Source organism: Papio anubis, chromosome 3 (genome assembly GCF_008728515.1).
Source record: "Papio anubis isolate 15944 chromosome 3, Panubis1.0, whole genome shotgun sequence".
In the NCBI taxonomy this organism is placed as follows: Eukaryota; Metazoa; Chordata; class Mammalia; order Primates; family Cercopithecidae; genus Papio; species Papio anubis.
In genome coordinates, this window is record NC_044978.1 from 43,284,083 (window position 1) to 43,301,952 (window position 17,870).

The 17,870-nt window shown below is 38.8% G+C and overlaps 1 long non-coding RNA gene across 1 annotated transcript; it reads left to right on the forward strand.

The window, feature by feature from the left end:
* Nucleotides 1–1,001: 1,001 nt before the first annotated feature.
* Nucleotides 1,002–9,476, forward strand: LOC116274139. Its single transcript, XR_004182665.1, has 3 exons — nt 1,002–2,456; nt 7,112–7,323; nt 7,772–9,476. It is a non-coding gene; the product is annotated as an uncharacterized LOC116274139 (long non-coding RNA).
* Nucleotides 9,477–17,870: the final 8,394 nt, after the last annotated feature.

Consider the following 17,870-nt stretch of genomic DNA (forward strand, 5'->3'; position numbering starts at 1 on the left):
AGAAGCTATTCCAAGGAACACTGTCCTTGGCTGAAGTAGGCTCTGTATGTCTACACTGTACTACCAGCTTCTAGAGCCATCATTTCAGCTGAGTGAACTAAGATAGTCCAAAGCTGGCATGGAAACACTTTGTGAAGTGATCCTTTCGCTTAAAGGGACAGGAAACCCCTCAGCAGATATTACAGAACATTTTATCACCACGAGAGTAAAAAAAAGAACACCTCTGCTGCTTCTCTACTCTTCCCTGTCCCACTTCTGTTGCTCCTGGGGTCGAAGAACGATTGCATAATATCTCTTCTTGGAGAACTGGCTCTTAATTATCCACATTGTGGCGTTTTTTGTAATCCTAAATTAAGTTCCTCTGTTACCCTGTACATTACCATAGCACCATCTCCTTTTCTGACCCAGATAGCATATTCTCAAAAAGCAGGTGAATACAAACTCATTATAAAATTAGCTAAGTCAAGTGTGCAAACATATGCATTTCAAAGTTGCTCATAAATTTAGGATTATCAGAGCCACCACTCTCCTCTCCCAAGATACTAATAAAATTTTTATTTGAAGACTATTAAACTGTTATTTAGCTTTTTCTTTTCTAAGATAAATCATCTCCATTTTTTTTTATCTGTAGCAAGAATAAGAACCACTCCACCTGCATTCCACCCCTAGCCCACAGATTACGGGTTGCAATAAACCCTGCTTAAGAACCTGCATTAGTAGATGAAAAATGAATTTCAAAACTTCTGCCAAGAGCTGGGCATAGTGGCTCATGCATATAATCCCAGCATTTTGGGAAGCTGAGGCAGGAGGATTGCTCGAGGCCAGACGTTTGAGACCAGCGTGGGCAATGTAGTGAGACCCCATATAGACAAAAAATGTTAAAAATTAACTGGATGCAGTGGCATGTGCCTATAGTCCTAGCTACTTGGGAGGCCGAGGTTGGATGATCACTTAAGCCCAGGAAGTCAAGGTTACATTGAGCTGTAATTGTGCCACTACTCTCCAGCCTGGGCAACAGAGCAAGACTGTCTCAAACAAAAAAAAAAACAAACAAAAACCTTGTGCCAAGTGTCATCAGAGTTAGATGACACTATTGTTTAACAAGAAACCATTGGGATTCAAAAGTAAGTCCAGACCTGATTTGGAAAGACCTTGAGAATTAAATTTGTCAATATATTTATGTAATGAAGTGAGGAAATACGGATAGTATGTTCTAAAATGAAGGAGAAGAAAAGGATGTCTCTGGGGGGAGAGAAAAAGAATGAGAAAGAGAGAGAAAGTGAGAGAGAAAATGGCAGCAGGCCAGGCCCTGCAGAGAAAGACAACCAATATGAAATACTCCATGGTAGAAATCACTGAAGAACTTCAGACTGTGATGTCTAATATGGAACTTCATTTTAAATTGTACTCTGTTCTCAGCTGTGCTAAAATCTTCATGCGTCACTCTCAAACTCTTACTGAGTGTGACAGGCTTACACTTAAGTGGCTATACCCAATACCCTATGGTAGCGGTGCTCTGGGGAATGAGAGGGAAAGGAGAGTGGGTACACTAGGGATAGAGCAGGATAGGAAGAGTGCTGCAGCCAAAGGATAGTATGGCTGTGGGGACAGGGGGCAAGGGAAAAACAACAATCCGTGTCTGTCACAGAGGGGAGACTGTATCTTCCCTTCACTCAACAATCACTTTTTGAGTATTGAGTATGGACCTGGAATGATGCTAAATATTCAGGAGGTACAAGACATGGGTCCTGCACTTCCAAGCTCAATACCTAGCAGATAAATGAGAAAGCAGTCAATCTAGCTCTGGGGGATAAGTACAATACTATAATTTGCAAATACACATGATACATTAGTAACCTGGAGGCATGGAGGGAAGATTCCAGATGAGGTGATCATTTGGTCATGTTTCATTCAATTAAGAATGCTTTGAGGAGAAGGTGCAGAGCAATGGCAAAATAGAAGCCTCCACCAATATCTCCCCTGCCCCTAAGGACAACAATTTAACGACTATCTATACACAAAGAAGCACCTTCATAAGAACCAAGAATCAGGTGAGCATTCACAGTACTTGGTTTTAACTTCATATCACTGAACGAGGGAGTGAGGCGAATAGGAGACAGTCTTCAATTGCTGACACCTCTCCTCCCCCAGCCCCAACAGTGGCCATGTGGTGTGGAGAGGAAATCCATGTGCTTGGGAGAGGGAGAGCACAGCAATTGTGAGACAGTGCATTGAACACAGTAGTGCTCTGTCACAATAGAAAGCAAAGCGGGATTGAACTCCTCCGACACCTGCCCACAGAGGAAGTATTCAAACCAGTCCTAAGCAGAGGAGCATCACCCATTCCAGTGGTCAGAACTTGACTTCCAGCAAGACTTTCCACTGTGAGCTAAAGTGCTCTGGAGTCCTAAATAAACTCAAAAGGCAGTCTGGGCCACAAGGACTGCAACTCATAGGTGAGTCCTAGGGCTGAACGGGGCTCTGAGCCAGTGAACTGAGGGGCGTGTGACCTAGGGAGACACCATTCAGGTGTCTGCAGAGCTCACAGCTCCAAAAGAGACCCCTTCTTTCTGCTTGAGGGGAGGAGAGAGAAGAATAAAGAGGACTTTGTATTGCATCTTGGATACCAGCTCAGCCACATTAGGATAGAGCACGAGTTAGAGTTATGAGGCCCCCATCCAGGCCTTAGTTTCAGGACATTTCTAGACACACTCTGGGCCAGAAGAGAACCTGCTGCCTTGAAGGGAAGGACCCAGTCCTGTAAGGATTCATCACCTGCTGACTAAAGAATCCCTGGGCCCTGAATAATCAGCAGCAATACCCAGGTAGTATGCCATAGGCCTTGGGTGAGACTGTGAGACTTGCTGGCTTCAGGTAAGACTCAGTACATTTCCAGCTATGGTGGCTATGGGCAGAGACTCCATGGATCACAAGGTCAGGAGATCGAGACCATCCTGGCTAACCCGGTGAAACCCTGTCTCTACTAAAAAATACAAAAAAAACTAGCCGGGCGAGGTGGCGGGCGCCTGTAGTCCCAGCTACTCGGAGGCTGAGGCAGGAGAATGGCGTGAACCCGGGAGGCAGAGCTTGCAGTGAGCTGAGATCTGGCCACTGCACTGCAGCCTGGGTGACAGAGCGAGACTCTGTCTCAAAAAAAATAAATAAATAAAATAATAATAATAATACAAAAAAATGAAAAGCAAAAAATTAAATTATACCATCATAGAAAATCACCTTCCCTAAAGAGAAGACATCAAGGAAGGAAAGAAGAAGACCACAAAACAACCAGAAAATAAGTAACAAAATGGCAAGAGTAAGCCCTTACTTATTGATAATAACATTGACTATAAATGGATTAAACTCTCCAATCAAAAGACATAGAGTGGTTGAATAGATTTTGAAAACAAGGTCCAATGATCTGTTATCTACAAAAAACAGACTTCACCTATAAAGACACACATAGACTGAAAATAAAGGTATAGAAAAAGGTATTGCATTCCAAAGAAAACCACAAAAGTGCAGGACCAGCTATACTTACATCAGAAAAAAACAGATTTCAAGACAAAAACTATAAGAAGAAACAAAGAAGTTTATATAATAATAAAGAGGTCAATTCAGCAAGAGGATATAAGGATTGTAAATATACATGCACTGGAACATCCAGGTATATAAAGCAAATATTATTTTGGAACATCCAAAAATACGGAAACATCCAGATATATAAAGCAAACATTATTAGAACTAAAGAGAGAGGGACTCCAATACGATAATAGCTGGAGACTTCAATACCCCACTTTCAGTATTGGGCAGATTTTCCAGACAGAAAATCAACAAAGAAACTTCAAACTTTATCTGCACTATAGACCAAATGGGCCTATTAGATATTTACAGAACACTTTACACAACAGCTGCAGAATACACATTCTTCTCCTCAACACATGGATCATCCTCAAGGATATATCATATGTTAGGTCACAAAACAAGTCTTAAAACATTCAGAAACTTTGAAATCATACCAAGCATCTTCTCTGACTACAATGGAATAAAACTCAAAATCAATAACATGGGGAATTCTGGAAACTATACAAGCTATGGAAATTAAATATGCTTCTGAATGACCAATGGGTCAATAAAACAAAATTTTAAAGGAAATTGAAAAATTTCTTGAAACAAATGATGATGGAAACACAACATACCAAAATCTATGGGATACAGGTAAAGCAGTACTAAAGGTTGAGTTTATAGCTATAAGTACCTACATCAGAAAAGAAGAAAAAGTCAAATAAACAACCTAATGATGCACCTTAAAAAACTAGGAAAGCAAATGCAAACCAAACTTAAAGTGAGTAGAAGAAAAGAACTGAAACACAGAAAACAATACAAAACAAAAAGTTGGTTTTCTGAAAAGGTAAACAAAAGCGACAAACCTTTAGTCAGACTAAGAAAAGAAGAGAGAAGACTATGCGAAAACTATGAAACATGGATGAAAAAAATTAAAGAGGACACAAAAAATGGAACAATATTCCATGTTTATAAATTGGAAGAATCAATATTGTTTAAATGTCCATACTATCCAAAGCAGTCTACAGATTTAATGCAACCCTATGAAAATACCAATGACATTTTTCACAGAAATAGAAAATATAATCCTAAAGTGTATATGGAACCACAAAAAACCCAGAATAGCCAAAGCTATATGAAGCAAAAAGAACAAAACTGAAGGAATCACATTAACTGACTTTAAATCATACTACAGAGCTATAGTAACCAAAACAGCTGGGTACTGGCCTAAAAACAGACATGTAGATCAGTGGAACAGAATCAAGAACCCAGAGATAAATCTATACAACTACAGTGAACTCACTAGACAATGATGCCAAGAACATACTTTGAAGAAATGACAGTCTCTTCAATAAATGGTGCTGTAAAAACAGGATATTCATATGCAAAATAATGAAACTAGACTTCATCTCTTGCCATATCAAATAAAAATGAATTAAAGACTTAAATCTAAGACCTCCAATTATGAAACTATTAAGAAAACATTGGGGAAACTCTCCAAGACAGTGGAGTGGGCCAAGATTTCTTGAGGAATACCCCCACAAGCACAGGCAACCAAAGTAAAAATGGACAAATTGAATCACATCAAGTTAAAAAGCTTCCGCACAGCAAAGGAAACAATCAACAAAGTGAAGAGACAATCCACAGAATGAGAGAAAATATTTGCAAACTACCCATTTGGCAAGGGATTAATAACCAGAATAGATAAGGAGCTCAAACAACTCTATAGGAAAAATTCAAATAATCTGATTTTAAAATAGGCAAAAAATTTAAATAGACATTTGTCAAAAGAGGACATACAAGTGGCAAACAGATTATCAATGATGTCTCAACATCAATGATCATCAGAGAAATGCAAATCAAAATTACAGTGAGAAACCATCTCACCCCAGTTAGAATGGCTTTCATCCAAAAGTAGGCAAAAACAAATGTTGGCGAGGATGTGGAGAAAAGGGAACCCTCATAAACTGTTGGTGGTAATGTAAATTAGTACAACCACTCTGGAGAACAGCTTGGAGGTTCCTCAAAAACTAAAAATAGACCTAGCATACTATCTGGTAATTCCACTCCTGAGTGTATACCCAAAAGAAAGGAAATCAGTATATTGAAGAGATGTCTGCACTCCCATGTTTATTGCAGCACTGTTCACAATAGCCAAGATTTGGGAACAACTGAAATGTCCATCAGCAGATGAATGGATAAAGGAAATGTTGTACGTATACACAATGGAGTACTATTTAGCCATAAAGAAGAATGAGATCCTGTCATTTGCAATCACATGGACGGAAGTGGAGGTCATTATGTTAAGTTAAATAAGCCAGGCACAGAAACACAAACTTCACATGTTCTCACTTATTTGTGAGAGCTAAAAATTAAAATAACTGAGCTCCTGGAGTTGCAGGATAGAGGAATGGTTGCCAGATGCTGGGAAGGACAGTGGGGCAGGAGTTGGGGGAAGGAGAGAAAGTGAGGATGGTTAATGGGTACAAAAAATGGTTAGAAAGAATAAATACAACTTAGTATTTTCTAGCACAACGAGGTGACTATAGTAAAAAAATAGCTTAATTGTACATTTAAAAATAACTAAAAGGGTACAATTGGATTGTTTGTAACAAAGGATAAATGCTTGAGGTGATGGATACCCCATTTACCCTGATGAGATTATAATGCATAGCATGCCTGTATCAAAGTATCTCTTGTAACCAATAAATATCTACACCTACTATATACCCACAAAAGTTAAAAATGAAAAATAAAGAATGCTTTGGCTACAATAACAGAAAAAACAAGCAGCCAGATTCATGGCCAGAATTTGCCAGCCCCCAGGTTGAACAAACAGAGTCTAATTTTTTTCTTATAACAAGAAACTCAGAGATGGGAAGTTACTTGTTTTGGCTCAGGAGCTCCTGATCACATCATGATCTCTGGCTCTTTCCATCTGGCTGTATTGCCTTCCTTCATGCTTGCTTTATCATGATACAAGCTCACTTGAATAGTTCCTGCATTGGATCCATTCATGTTCAATTCAGGAAGGAGGAGGAAAGGGCAACGCCAACAGCTCTCCTCTTGTACCTGTGTCTTTCATTAGAAAGCAGAAACTTGGCCGGGCACGGTGGCTCACACCTGTAATCCCAGCACTTTGAGAGGCTGAGGCGGGCAGATCACCTGAGGTCGGGAGTTTGAGACCAGCCTGACCAACATGGAGAAACGCTGTCTCTACTAAAAATACAAAATTAACCGGGCATGGTGGCACATGCCTGTAATCCCAGCTACTCAGGAGGCTGAGGCAGGAGAATTGCTTGAATGTGGTAGGTGGAGGTTGTGGTGAGCTGAGATTGCACCACTGCACTCCAGCCTGGGCAAAAAGAGCGAAACTCTGTCTCAAATAAAAAGAAAAAAGAAAGCAGAAACTTTCCCCAAAGCCCCAAGTAGATATTCTCCTTGTTATACTGGCTAGAACTAAGTACCTCGTCAATCATGACAGCAAAAAAGGCTGCAAAAGGGTCTTGGTTTCTCTCTCTCTCTCTCTCTCTCTTTGCCTCTCTCTCAGTGGAAATGAACAGAGGAGGAGCTGGGAACTATTGTTGAGTTATCCATCCACAGTATCTGCCATAACTTGGATTATGATGAATGAGAAGGGAATTGCCAAATAGACAAGAAGGGCATTCAAACTGAAGAAATGACATGTGAGAAGACGTGGAGTTGGAAAACAGAACAGTGTATTCAAATTGCTTGCAAAAAGTTCTGTAAGGAACACTAAATGTAAGTAGGGAAATGGGAAACTGGGAGAATAAGCAGGGCTGATGCTTGGCAATCTTTTGGGCCCTGCCAATGAGTTTGGGTTCTATATCTCTTCATATGCCTAGCACCTAACAGTGCCTTGATTAAAACAGATGCCCAATAAGTATTAATGATGATTGAGACCACAGTAGAAAACAGGCAAACCTCCATTGTCTGTTTAACATTAATTGATTAAAAAGTGAAGTTCGAGTCAAACCTCTTGCTTATGACTAATATTGTGGCCTCCGTTTTGTTTTTATGATTAACCCTCAAATTGCATCAAGAGAAAAGAGATCTGATTATGTCAGAGGATCGCCACTGTTCCAGTATCTTAGTCCCAGTATGGAACAAGTCCATTGTAGCTCTGAGCATTGCCCAAATCCCCTCAGTTCCCTTCTTACCATTTTTTTGCACCCTTCTTGTCTTTGAGTATGGTCACTTCAAACCTCCAGTGCCTACAGTTTTTCTTCAGAGGACTAACACTTGCAACTGGAGCCATATTGCCTACAAACCCAGTGAGCTGAAGTTCCTGAAAACTCCTGCCCCAGGTCAGCTCTTAACCAATGACTACCAGATATAACAGTAAGAGACCCAGCTCTCTTGCTCTGGATTAGAACAGCTCCGAGGCATCACTTACCAACACTTAACATCACTTCCCATGTGGGATTGAGCAAAAGCTGCTCTCTGTAAGGCTTAACGAAGATCCCATCCTTGCTTGGCATCTTCCCCTACCCTTTCTGAGTCTCCTATTCCCTTGCCCATGTTTCCTGGAAGAGCTTCCTTAATAAATCACTTGTTCTGAATTCTTGTCTTAGTGAAGAATTGTTACTGGGGGATTGAACCCAAGATCCCCTGGCTATTTTGTGTTATCCGGTAATACTTTTTAGGCTTTGAAATTAGCAGGGTTCAGTTACTGGAAACTGAAGCTATGTTGGGTGTGTTAAGCAGAAGGAATTTAATATGGGAATTCGGCCCTTAAAGATTCTTAGGCAGTCTGGTTCTACATTGATCTCCAGGAATAACTCCCTGAAGGGCACCTCCAAACTAGCTCACTATGAGAGACCACCTCGCACATTCCTGAAAATGGAAGAGGATAGAACTGCTGACCACAAAATCATACCACTGTAACTGTGATCTGAGGCTCAGGAAACCACTGCTACTGCAACAATGCTCTTTAATATTCATAAAACTACACCCTGGGTACTGGAATACTCCAGAAAAACACAATGTGTACCGCACCCGTCAGGAGTAATAGCCAAGCAACCAGAATAAAGCTCTGCCACCTTCCACTTTCCAAGTCTCAGGACCTAACCAGAAACACCTAATTCACAAGCAGGAACCCAGTTCTCAAGGTTTCTAACCTCCCAAGGTTGCCTCTCAGGAACAGAGTTTCTGTTTTCTAACCTGTGTGGTGCATAAAGATGCAAGAATAGGAATTTGACATGAATGCTGAGTAACAGCCACCATATCTACTTACAGCTTCCTTCAAAGAGCAGCTTTGAATAGTCACTTTATGAATAAGGGATTTACAGCAAATAACAAATAACATGCAGCAAAATAAACTTCCTAAGAAATCATCCTTCTTTCATCAATAAAGGTATCTTCCTTGCCCTCATTATCATTTCTTTATATTTGGTAAGATGGAAATGGACCTATTTTGACCAGATTTCTTTGTTCATCATATACTTACCAAATCAAATAAGAAGTCATTGAGATGCAGCAATTTTGCTCTTAGGTATAGGGGTCTCAACGACTTCTTATTTGACTTGGTAAGTATATGATGAACAAAGAAATCTGGTCAAAATAGATCCATTTCCATCTTACCAAATATAAAGAAATGATAATGAAGGCAAGGAAGATACCTTTATTCATGAAAGAATGATATATATACACAAAGACTTGCTTGCAAATATTCAAAGCAGCATTATTCATAATAACCTAAGTAAAAACAGTCCATTAACTGATGGGTGAATAAACAAAATATGGTATATCCACACAATAGAGTACTATTTAATAGGAGCAAAAATTAGCAAGCTATTGATACATACCACAGCGTGGATGAACCTCAAAAATATTTTCATTGAAAAAAGTCAGAAACAAAACATTACCTATTGTATGATTCCATCTATATGAAATAATCCCAGCACTGAGGTGAGAGGATCACTTGAGGCCAGGAGTTTGAGAACAACCTAAGTAATGTGGTGAGACCCTTGTCTCTAACAAATAATAATAAGATTTTTAAAAAATGTCCAGAAAAGGCAAATCTATAGAGATAGGAAGTCTATTAATGGTTGCCCAGGATGACAGTGTGGGGGTAATAATGTAGGTAAACAGGTATGTAAATGGATATGAGAGATCCTTCCTGGGGTGACGGAAATGTTCTAAAGCTGGATTATGCTGAGGGCTGTAAAACTCAGTAAATTTACTAAACGTCTTTGAATGGTATACTTGAAATAGATGAACTTTGCAATATGACAATTATACTTAAAGTTTTAAAAATAGAAGTTAGTGGTTTTGGGGATCCTGTATATTTACCAAAATCACAGAGGCAACATATGCCTAATAGTTGGGAGATTCTGATCCCTCCCAGTAAAATATTTATTAGAGGCTTATATTTGTTAGTAAACACAGGTATTTTTCCAGATGTGTTATAAATTAAAGTGAAATAAAAAACTTTGGCTGGGCGCAGTAGCTCATGCCTATGATTCCGACACTTTGGTAGGCTGGCATGGGAGGATTGCTTGAGCTCAGAAGTTTGAGACCACCCTAGGCAACATAGTGGGACCCCACCTCTACAAAAATGTTTTTAAAAATTAGCAGGGTGTGGTGGTGCGTGCTTGTACTCCCAGCTACCAGGAGGCTGAGGCAGGAGGATTCCTTGAGTCTGGGAGGTAGAGGCTGCAGTGAGCTATGATCATGCCACTGCACTCCAGTCTGGGCAACAAAGCGAGACCCTGTCTCAGAAATAACAACGAACTTTGTCTCCTCTTACTGACACTAGCCCCATTCAGATGGGCCTACCCATAACATTGTGTTTGTGTATGTGCATGTGTGGGCATACAGCTGTCTGTGTGGGCTCACTTGAGGGCGATTATTTTCTCTTCATCATCATGTGTTTACAGGAAGATGTGAGCTGCAGCAAAAGCAGCATAGAACAGGTTGAGTTTAGTAACAGCACTTTAATGGTAATCTTAAATTATTGAGTTGAAACTTAGCAACTCGGATACAGAAGTAAAAAGAGTGTTGACTGACATCAGTTTTTTAGTTTGGGGCTGTGTTTCCAGAAAGCTTTTCTGGTACATTCCTCCTGGAAAATCCTCTTTAAAAGAGTTTCCTTATCAAATAAGCTTGGGAAACGCTTCCAGAAATTCAAAAAAACATATTACCTATTGCAGGTTCTAAGAAGTCTTGCCATGTAGAAACAAGCAAGCAGGCTTCAACCCAGAATTTCCCAAACTTATTTGCAATAGTAATTACTATGTTTTAATAATAGATAATACTTACTTGGCACATACAACATGCCAGTCACCGTGTTAACCACTGTTCATATGTTTACTACCTCCTTTAGTCCTCACAGTAATGCTATAAGTTAAGTACACTTATCCCCACTTTACAGATGTGGACATAGAAGCTGTGAGAGGTAAAGCCTCTGTGCAGGCCAGGGAAGGCTGGCTCCAGAGCCCATGCATGTGCTTACCACTACACCACCATCAGTTCTTTGGAACTTCGCTTAAAAAAAATTATCCCGGCCGGGAGCAGCGGCTCACACCTGTAATCCCAGCACTTTCGGAGGTCTAGGTGGGTGGATCACTTGGGGTCTCAAAAAAAAAAAAAAAAAAAAAATTATCCCATGAGCATGCTTTAGGAAATACTGGTTTAAGAAACTTGGATTAAAATAATAATAATAATAAATAAAAAAAGAAACTTGGATTACAAATGTATCAGTAAAAAGAAACAGTGTATGAAAATGGAGAGGACTGTTCTACATGTTCCTTTGCAGAAAACTGCTATGAGGGAAGAAGATAATTTCTGACCCAGAATCGGTGAACTGGGCTGCAGTGAATATTCTGGTCAACTGTGAACCACGTAGAGTAAGATATACTGATTAGCCTGGAAATTGACACAGTTTTTAATCACAAAAAAAGGATTTTGGTTAATTTGTTCAGCAGCAATTAAAAAAAACATTGGGGGCCTTTGAGTTCTTTAAACTGGAAAATAATAATAATGACTTCTTAAAAACTCTCTGACACATTTCTTGGAAACTTCAAATGATTGATCATAAATTATTCCAAAATACACTTTAAACTTGATGTATTTATTTGAATTCACATATGATCTGCTTGGCCCCTGGACCCGCCTTTAACCTAGCCAATTCTGTTGAAGAAGGGTAATAATAAAAATGTATCAGAGACCACATTTAGAGTTTAAGTGTGAACATCTATTTGATCTGTCTTTCAATTCATTTTCTCAAGGCTTCTAATTGCATCTGAGAGTGAGGGGAATGGGCCTGACAGACTATGCCTACCCATCTACAGAGTTTGGCATCAGCATTGCATGACTTGGCATGATCGCAAGGTACTCAGGATTTTCTTAGAGTTGATAAAAGTCCCAGAAAATCAGGATTGAAACCACAAGACTATTCATCACAGTAATAGCTATTTCTGCAAAAAATCCATATTGACCTAAATGCCAACAAAAGGAAAGTAATTAACTAAATGATAGTACATTCAAGTTCATGGGATATTATATAACCATTAAAAATCGAGCTTGGAATATTATTTAACAATGTGTAAAATGTTCATAATAAAATTTTACATAGTAAAACTATATAAAACTATATGTACAGGGCCAGGCACAGTGGTTCATGTCTGCAGTTCCAGCATTTTGGGAGGCCGAGGTGGAAGAATCATTTGAGGTCAGGAGTCCAAGACCAGCCTGGGTAACACAAAAAGACTCCATTTCTTAAAAAAAAAAAAAAAAAAAAAACTTAGCCAGGCATGATGGCTCATACCTATAGTCCCAGCTATTTGGGAGGCTGAGAGGCAGGAGGATCTCTTGTGCCCAGGAAGCTTAAGGTTACAGTGAGCCATGATCAATCTGCACTCTGGCCAAAAGAGCAAGTCCCTGTCTCTAAAATAAACAAACAAAACCTATTAGTACAGTATGTCTTCACTCTATAAAACAAATCTTTATATGTTTAATATACATACAAAAGAGAATTTCATTAAAATGTTAAGGGTGGTTTGGAACAATAGGAAACAATGGAATTACTATGACATATTTCTTTTCCTGTTAATAGTTACCTTTGATTTTCCTCAATTTTTAAAATGATAAAATTGTTCTATTTTTATGACAACCATTACATTTTATTTTTTAAAAAATCAAAACAAACAGATATAAATCTGGATGTCTGAGAGATATAAAATCAGTATATTTCCTAAAATGCCTAAAAGTAAAGGTATCTGTTTTAATGTACTTGTTCCTGAGGCCTGTGGAACAATATGGTTCTGGATTTTATTTCTAACTCCACCACTTACTATCCAAGTAACACTGAGAAAGGTTTAATTTATCTTGTCTCAGTTTATTGATCTGTCAATTGGAACTGATAATAGGATCTTCCTTATAGGGCGGATGTGAGGATCAAATGAATCTTTACAGGTGCAGCACCTACAATTGTGTCACACATAGTAAGTCCTTGAAACACGTTGGTTGTTGCATTACTTCTCTGCTACAGTTCTATAAAGTCTTCACAACTGTGACAGGACATAGCAGTCTGTCACAATCTGAAAGATATACACAACTTGTAGATAAAATGCAGAATTTTTGTTTTTAACCCGAAACAGTCTTGCAACTTGAGTCTTCTGTGTGATGAAGTCTACCCCTTTCCACAGAGGAGAACAAAGCAAGTGGCATCATCCAATAGGGTACCTAAAGAGGTCATTTGCCTAGAGCTAGTAGAAATATTCTTTGTGAGACAGAGGGAAAGTACAGACACCATTATGATTTATAATAAATGCTTTCTAAAAATTTACTGTGGACCAAACTTTGGAGAAAATTTGAATTCAGTAAGTTAATTTAGGATGAAAAGAAACATTGCAGGATACCTATTATAGCATAGTTTCTTATAGTGCAAAATTGGAAACAATCTAAATGTAAATCAATAGCTTTATAAATGAGGGCAGAGCTTCCACCTGATGTGCTTTGCCCTTTGGTGGGCTGACAATAGGGTGCAGGTGTGCTGAGACTGGTCATTTCACCTCTCAGGACAACTACCGGAGGTCTTATTCAGCAAGAGTGTGTCCTTGGTTCATCTGTTCTATAAATACACAATTTTCATACAAATTTGTGTGCGTGGCATGACCTGAAAGGGTGAGAGCACAAGTTAGGGTTCCTGGGTAGAAACAACAAAAATCAAATCTGGACAACTTAATTAGAGGTTCTCAAAGACTTACAGATCAACAGGTAAGATTAACAGAGATCTGAAGCACCGGTTTGAAAACTGAGCTACTTCTGAGGGCCAGGGAAGCAAAAACCACAGCCAATAACCGGTAGTAAGACTGGTTTAATCAGGACATGCCTACCTGGAATGAGAGACTTTCTGACACTTGCCAGTGTTTTTCTTTGGGCCTCTCATTTAATTTCAAAGTCCCAGCCAAGAACATCTGATTGAACTCTCTGACTGTGCCTAGGGCAGGGAGAAGAAGGATTGTCCCCTTTGATTATCTGAGTGAGAGGCAGACATTGAATTTAATGTCCCACTAAGAGTAAATGCAAGGAAACTAAGGTGCTGATCAAAACCAAGAAATTCCAGCAGTGCTACCATGCTCTGCAGACTCTCCTGAGGGCCTAAGGACCGGCCTGCCTGGTGCCTGCTGCTACCAGCAAAGCACCCTTGCAATTGGTGGAGCCATTACACCTGGCCTGCACAGCCTCAGGACTTGAGAGCTGGCCTGCCAGGCAGCCTGTAGACCCAGAAAAGCCACAAAACTGCCTCCACAAACACCCTTAGTCTAGGCCACTGAGGCACTCACAGACACTACTGACATTGATTGCAGCCAAATAAATCACATGGAGACTACACTGATTTGCCTACCCAGGACCAAAGCTAAAGCACCCTATCCAACCAATACTACAGAACCCATACGGAAAAGACTTTCATGTAAATGTAGCTACTTAAGCTACTCCATAAAGTTGGAAGAGGGGATTATGTTCCACTGCATGTGTGGATATCAGTGTAGGGACACAGGAAGCATTAAAGAGCAAGGAAACATGACCCCTCCAAAGGAAAACAATAATTCCCCAGTAACAAACCACAAAGAAAAGAAAATCTGTAAAATGCCTAAAAAGGAATTCAAAATAATGATCTTAAGGACACTCAACAAGCTACAAAATAATACCTAGACAATTGAACAAAATAAAAAAAATCAGAATCTGAATGATAAACTCGATAAAGTGGTATATATCATAAAAGAAACCAAACAAAAATCTTGGAAATGAATAATTCAATGAATGAAATAAAAATGTGATTGAGAGCTTCAACCACAGAGTAGATCAAGAAGAAGAATTTAGGAACTTCATCTGAAGACAGGTCTTTTGAAATAACCCAGTCATATAAAAAGAAAAAAGAATAAAAAAGAGTGAAGAAGGCCTACAGGATTTATGGGACATCACTAAGCAAACAAATTTTTGTATTATGAAAGTTTCAGAAGAAGATATAGGAAAAAGTATAGAAAGCCTATTTAAGAAAATTATAGCTGGCCAGGCATGGTGGATCATGCCTGTAATCCCAGCACTTTGGGAGGCTGAGGCAGGTGAATTTCCTGAGGTCAGGAGTTCGAGACCAGCCTGGCCAACATTATGAAACCCTGTCTTTACTAAAAATGCAAAAATTAGCCAGGTGGGTTGGTGCATGCCTGCAGTCTGAACTACTTGGGAGGCTGAGGCAGGAGAATCACTTAAACCCAGGAGGTGGAGGTTGCAGTGAGCTGAGATTCTACCAGTGCACTTCAACCTGGGCAACAGAGTGACACTCCATCAAAAGAAGAAGGAAGGAAGGAAGGAAGGAAGGAAGGAAGGAAGGAAGGAAGGAAGGAAGGCAGGAAGGAAAGGAAAGGAAAGGAAAGGAAAGGGAAGGGAGTGAAAGGAAAGAAAGGAAAAGAAAGAAAGCACGAACCTGAGTCATGGAGAACATGGACATCTACATTCAGGAAGCTCAAAACTCCCAAAATAGATTCAGCCCAAAAGTGGCCTCTTTGAGGCACATTATAGTCAAACTTGTAAAAGCCCAGACAGAGAGAGAATTCTAACAACAAGAGAAAAGCACTGAGTCACATGTAAAGGAATCCCAATTACTGAAAGAAGATTCCCCAGCAGAAACGTTACAGTCCAGGAGAAAATGGGACAATATATTCAAATCACTGGAAGAAAAAAAAGTCTACTGAGAATGCTACACACAGCAAAGCTATCCCCAAGAAAAGAGGGAAAAATAAAGCCTTTCCCAGATAAGCAAAAACTGATAAAATTCATCACTAGACCAGCTCTACAAAAAATGCTTTGAAAAGTCCCACATTTGGGAGCAAAAGAATCTATACCATTAAGATAAAACACATGAAAGTATAAAACTCACTAGTAGAGAAGAGATACAAAGAAGAATGAGAAAGAAAGCAAACCTCATCACTACGGAAAAACACCAAATTACGAAAATAAATGATAAAAGAGGAAGAGGCCGGGAGCGGTGGCTCACACACCTGTAATCCCAGCATTTTGGGAGGCCAAGGTGGGCGGATCTGAGGTCTGGAGTTCAACACCAGTCTGACCAACATGGAGAAACCCAGTCTCTACTAAAAAAAAAAATAGCCAGGCATGGTGGCTCATACCTGTAATCCCAGCTACTCCAGAGGCTGAGGCAGGAGAATGACTTGAACCCGGGAGGCGGAGATTGCTGTGAGCCAAGATTGCACCATTGTACTCCAGCCTGGGCAACAAGAGTGAAACTCTGTCTCAAAAATAAATAAATAAGGAAGAAACACAGAATATACAACACAATCAAAAAATAACTAACAAAATGACAAGAGTAACTCTTTACCTATCAATAATAACCTTGAATATAAACAGATTAAATTCCCCAATTAAAATATATAAATTTGCTGCATGATTAAAGGAACATGACCTAACTATATGCTGCCTACAGGAAACTCACTACACCTGTAAAGACATATATGGAACAAAAATAAAAGTGTGGCAAAAGATATTCCATACAAACAGAAACCAAAGGCAAACAGGAGTAACTATCTTTATGTCAAATACAATAGGCTTCAAGTCAAAAATTATAGAAAGAGACAAAGATGATTTTTATATAATGATAAATGGATCAATTCAGCAAGAGGACATAATCATTGTAAATATATATGCATCTAACACCAGAACACCTTGGTTTATAAGGCAAATATTAGATTTTAAAGGAGCGATTACTTCAATACAATAAGAGTTGGAGACTTCAATACTTCACTTTCAGTATTCTACAGATCAACTAAACAAAATCAACAAAGAAATATCAGATTTTAACTGGGCTATAGACCAAATGGATGTATCAGACATTTACAAAGCATTTCATCCAACAGCTGCAGAATATGTATTCTTCTCATTAACACCTGGAACATTCTTCAGGATAGACCATATTTTAGGCCACAAAACAAGTCTCGCAAACTTTTAAAAATCAAAATGAAATCAGTATCTCTTCTGATCACAAAAGAATAAAACCAGAAATCTGTAAAAATAGAAACTTTGGAAACTAGAAAAATAAATGGAAATTAAGCAATATGCTCTTGAGTGATCAATGGGTCAATGAAGAAAGAAGGAAACAGAAAATTTCTTGAAACAAATGAAATTAGAAACACAACATAACAAAACCTGTGGAATACAACAAAAACAGTACTAAGAAGGATGTTTGTAAAAATGAACACCCACATCAAAGAAGTAAAAGGATTTCAAATAAACAATCTAGCAATACACCTAAAAGAACTAGAAGAGCAAAAACAAACCAAACCTTTGCCAAATTAGCAGAAGAAAAATAAGGATTAGAGGAGCAGTAAGCAAAACTGAGACAAAAAAGCAGTTTTTTTTTAAAAGATAAACAAAATGAATGATTACCTAGATTAAGAAAAAGAGATGATTCAAATAAATGAAATAAAAAACGAAAAAGGAAACATTATAATCTATGCCAAAAAATGTAAAATAACATCAGAGACTCTTACGAACAACTATATGCAAACAAATCAGAAAACCTAGAGGAAATGAATAAATACCTAGATACACACAACCTATCAAGATTGAACCATGAAGAAATAAAAAATTTGAACAGACTAATACCAGTAATAAGATTTAATCAGTCATAAAAAGTCTCTCAACAAAGAAAAGCCCGAGATCATATGGCTTTACTGCCAAATTCTATCCAGTCTTTTAAAGAATAACTAACACCTATTCTCAAACTGTTTTAAAAAATCAAAGTAAAGGGAATTTTTCCAAACTCC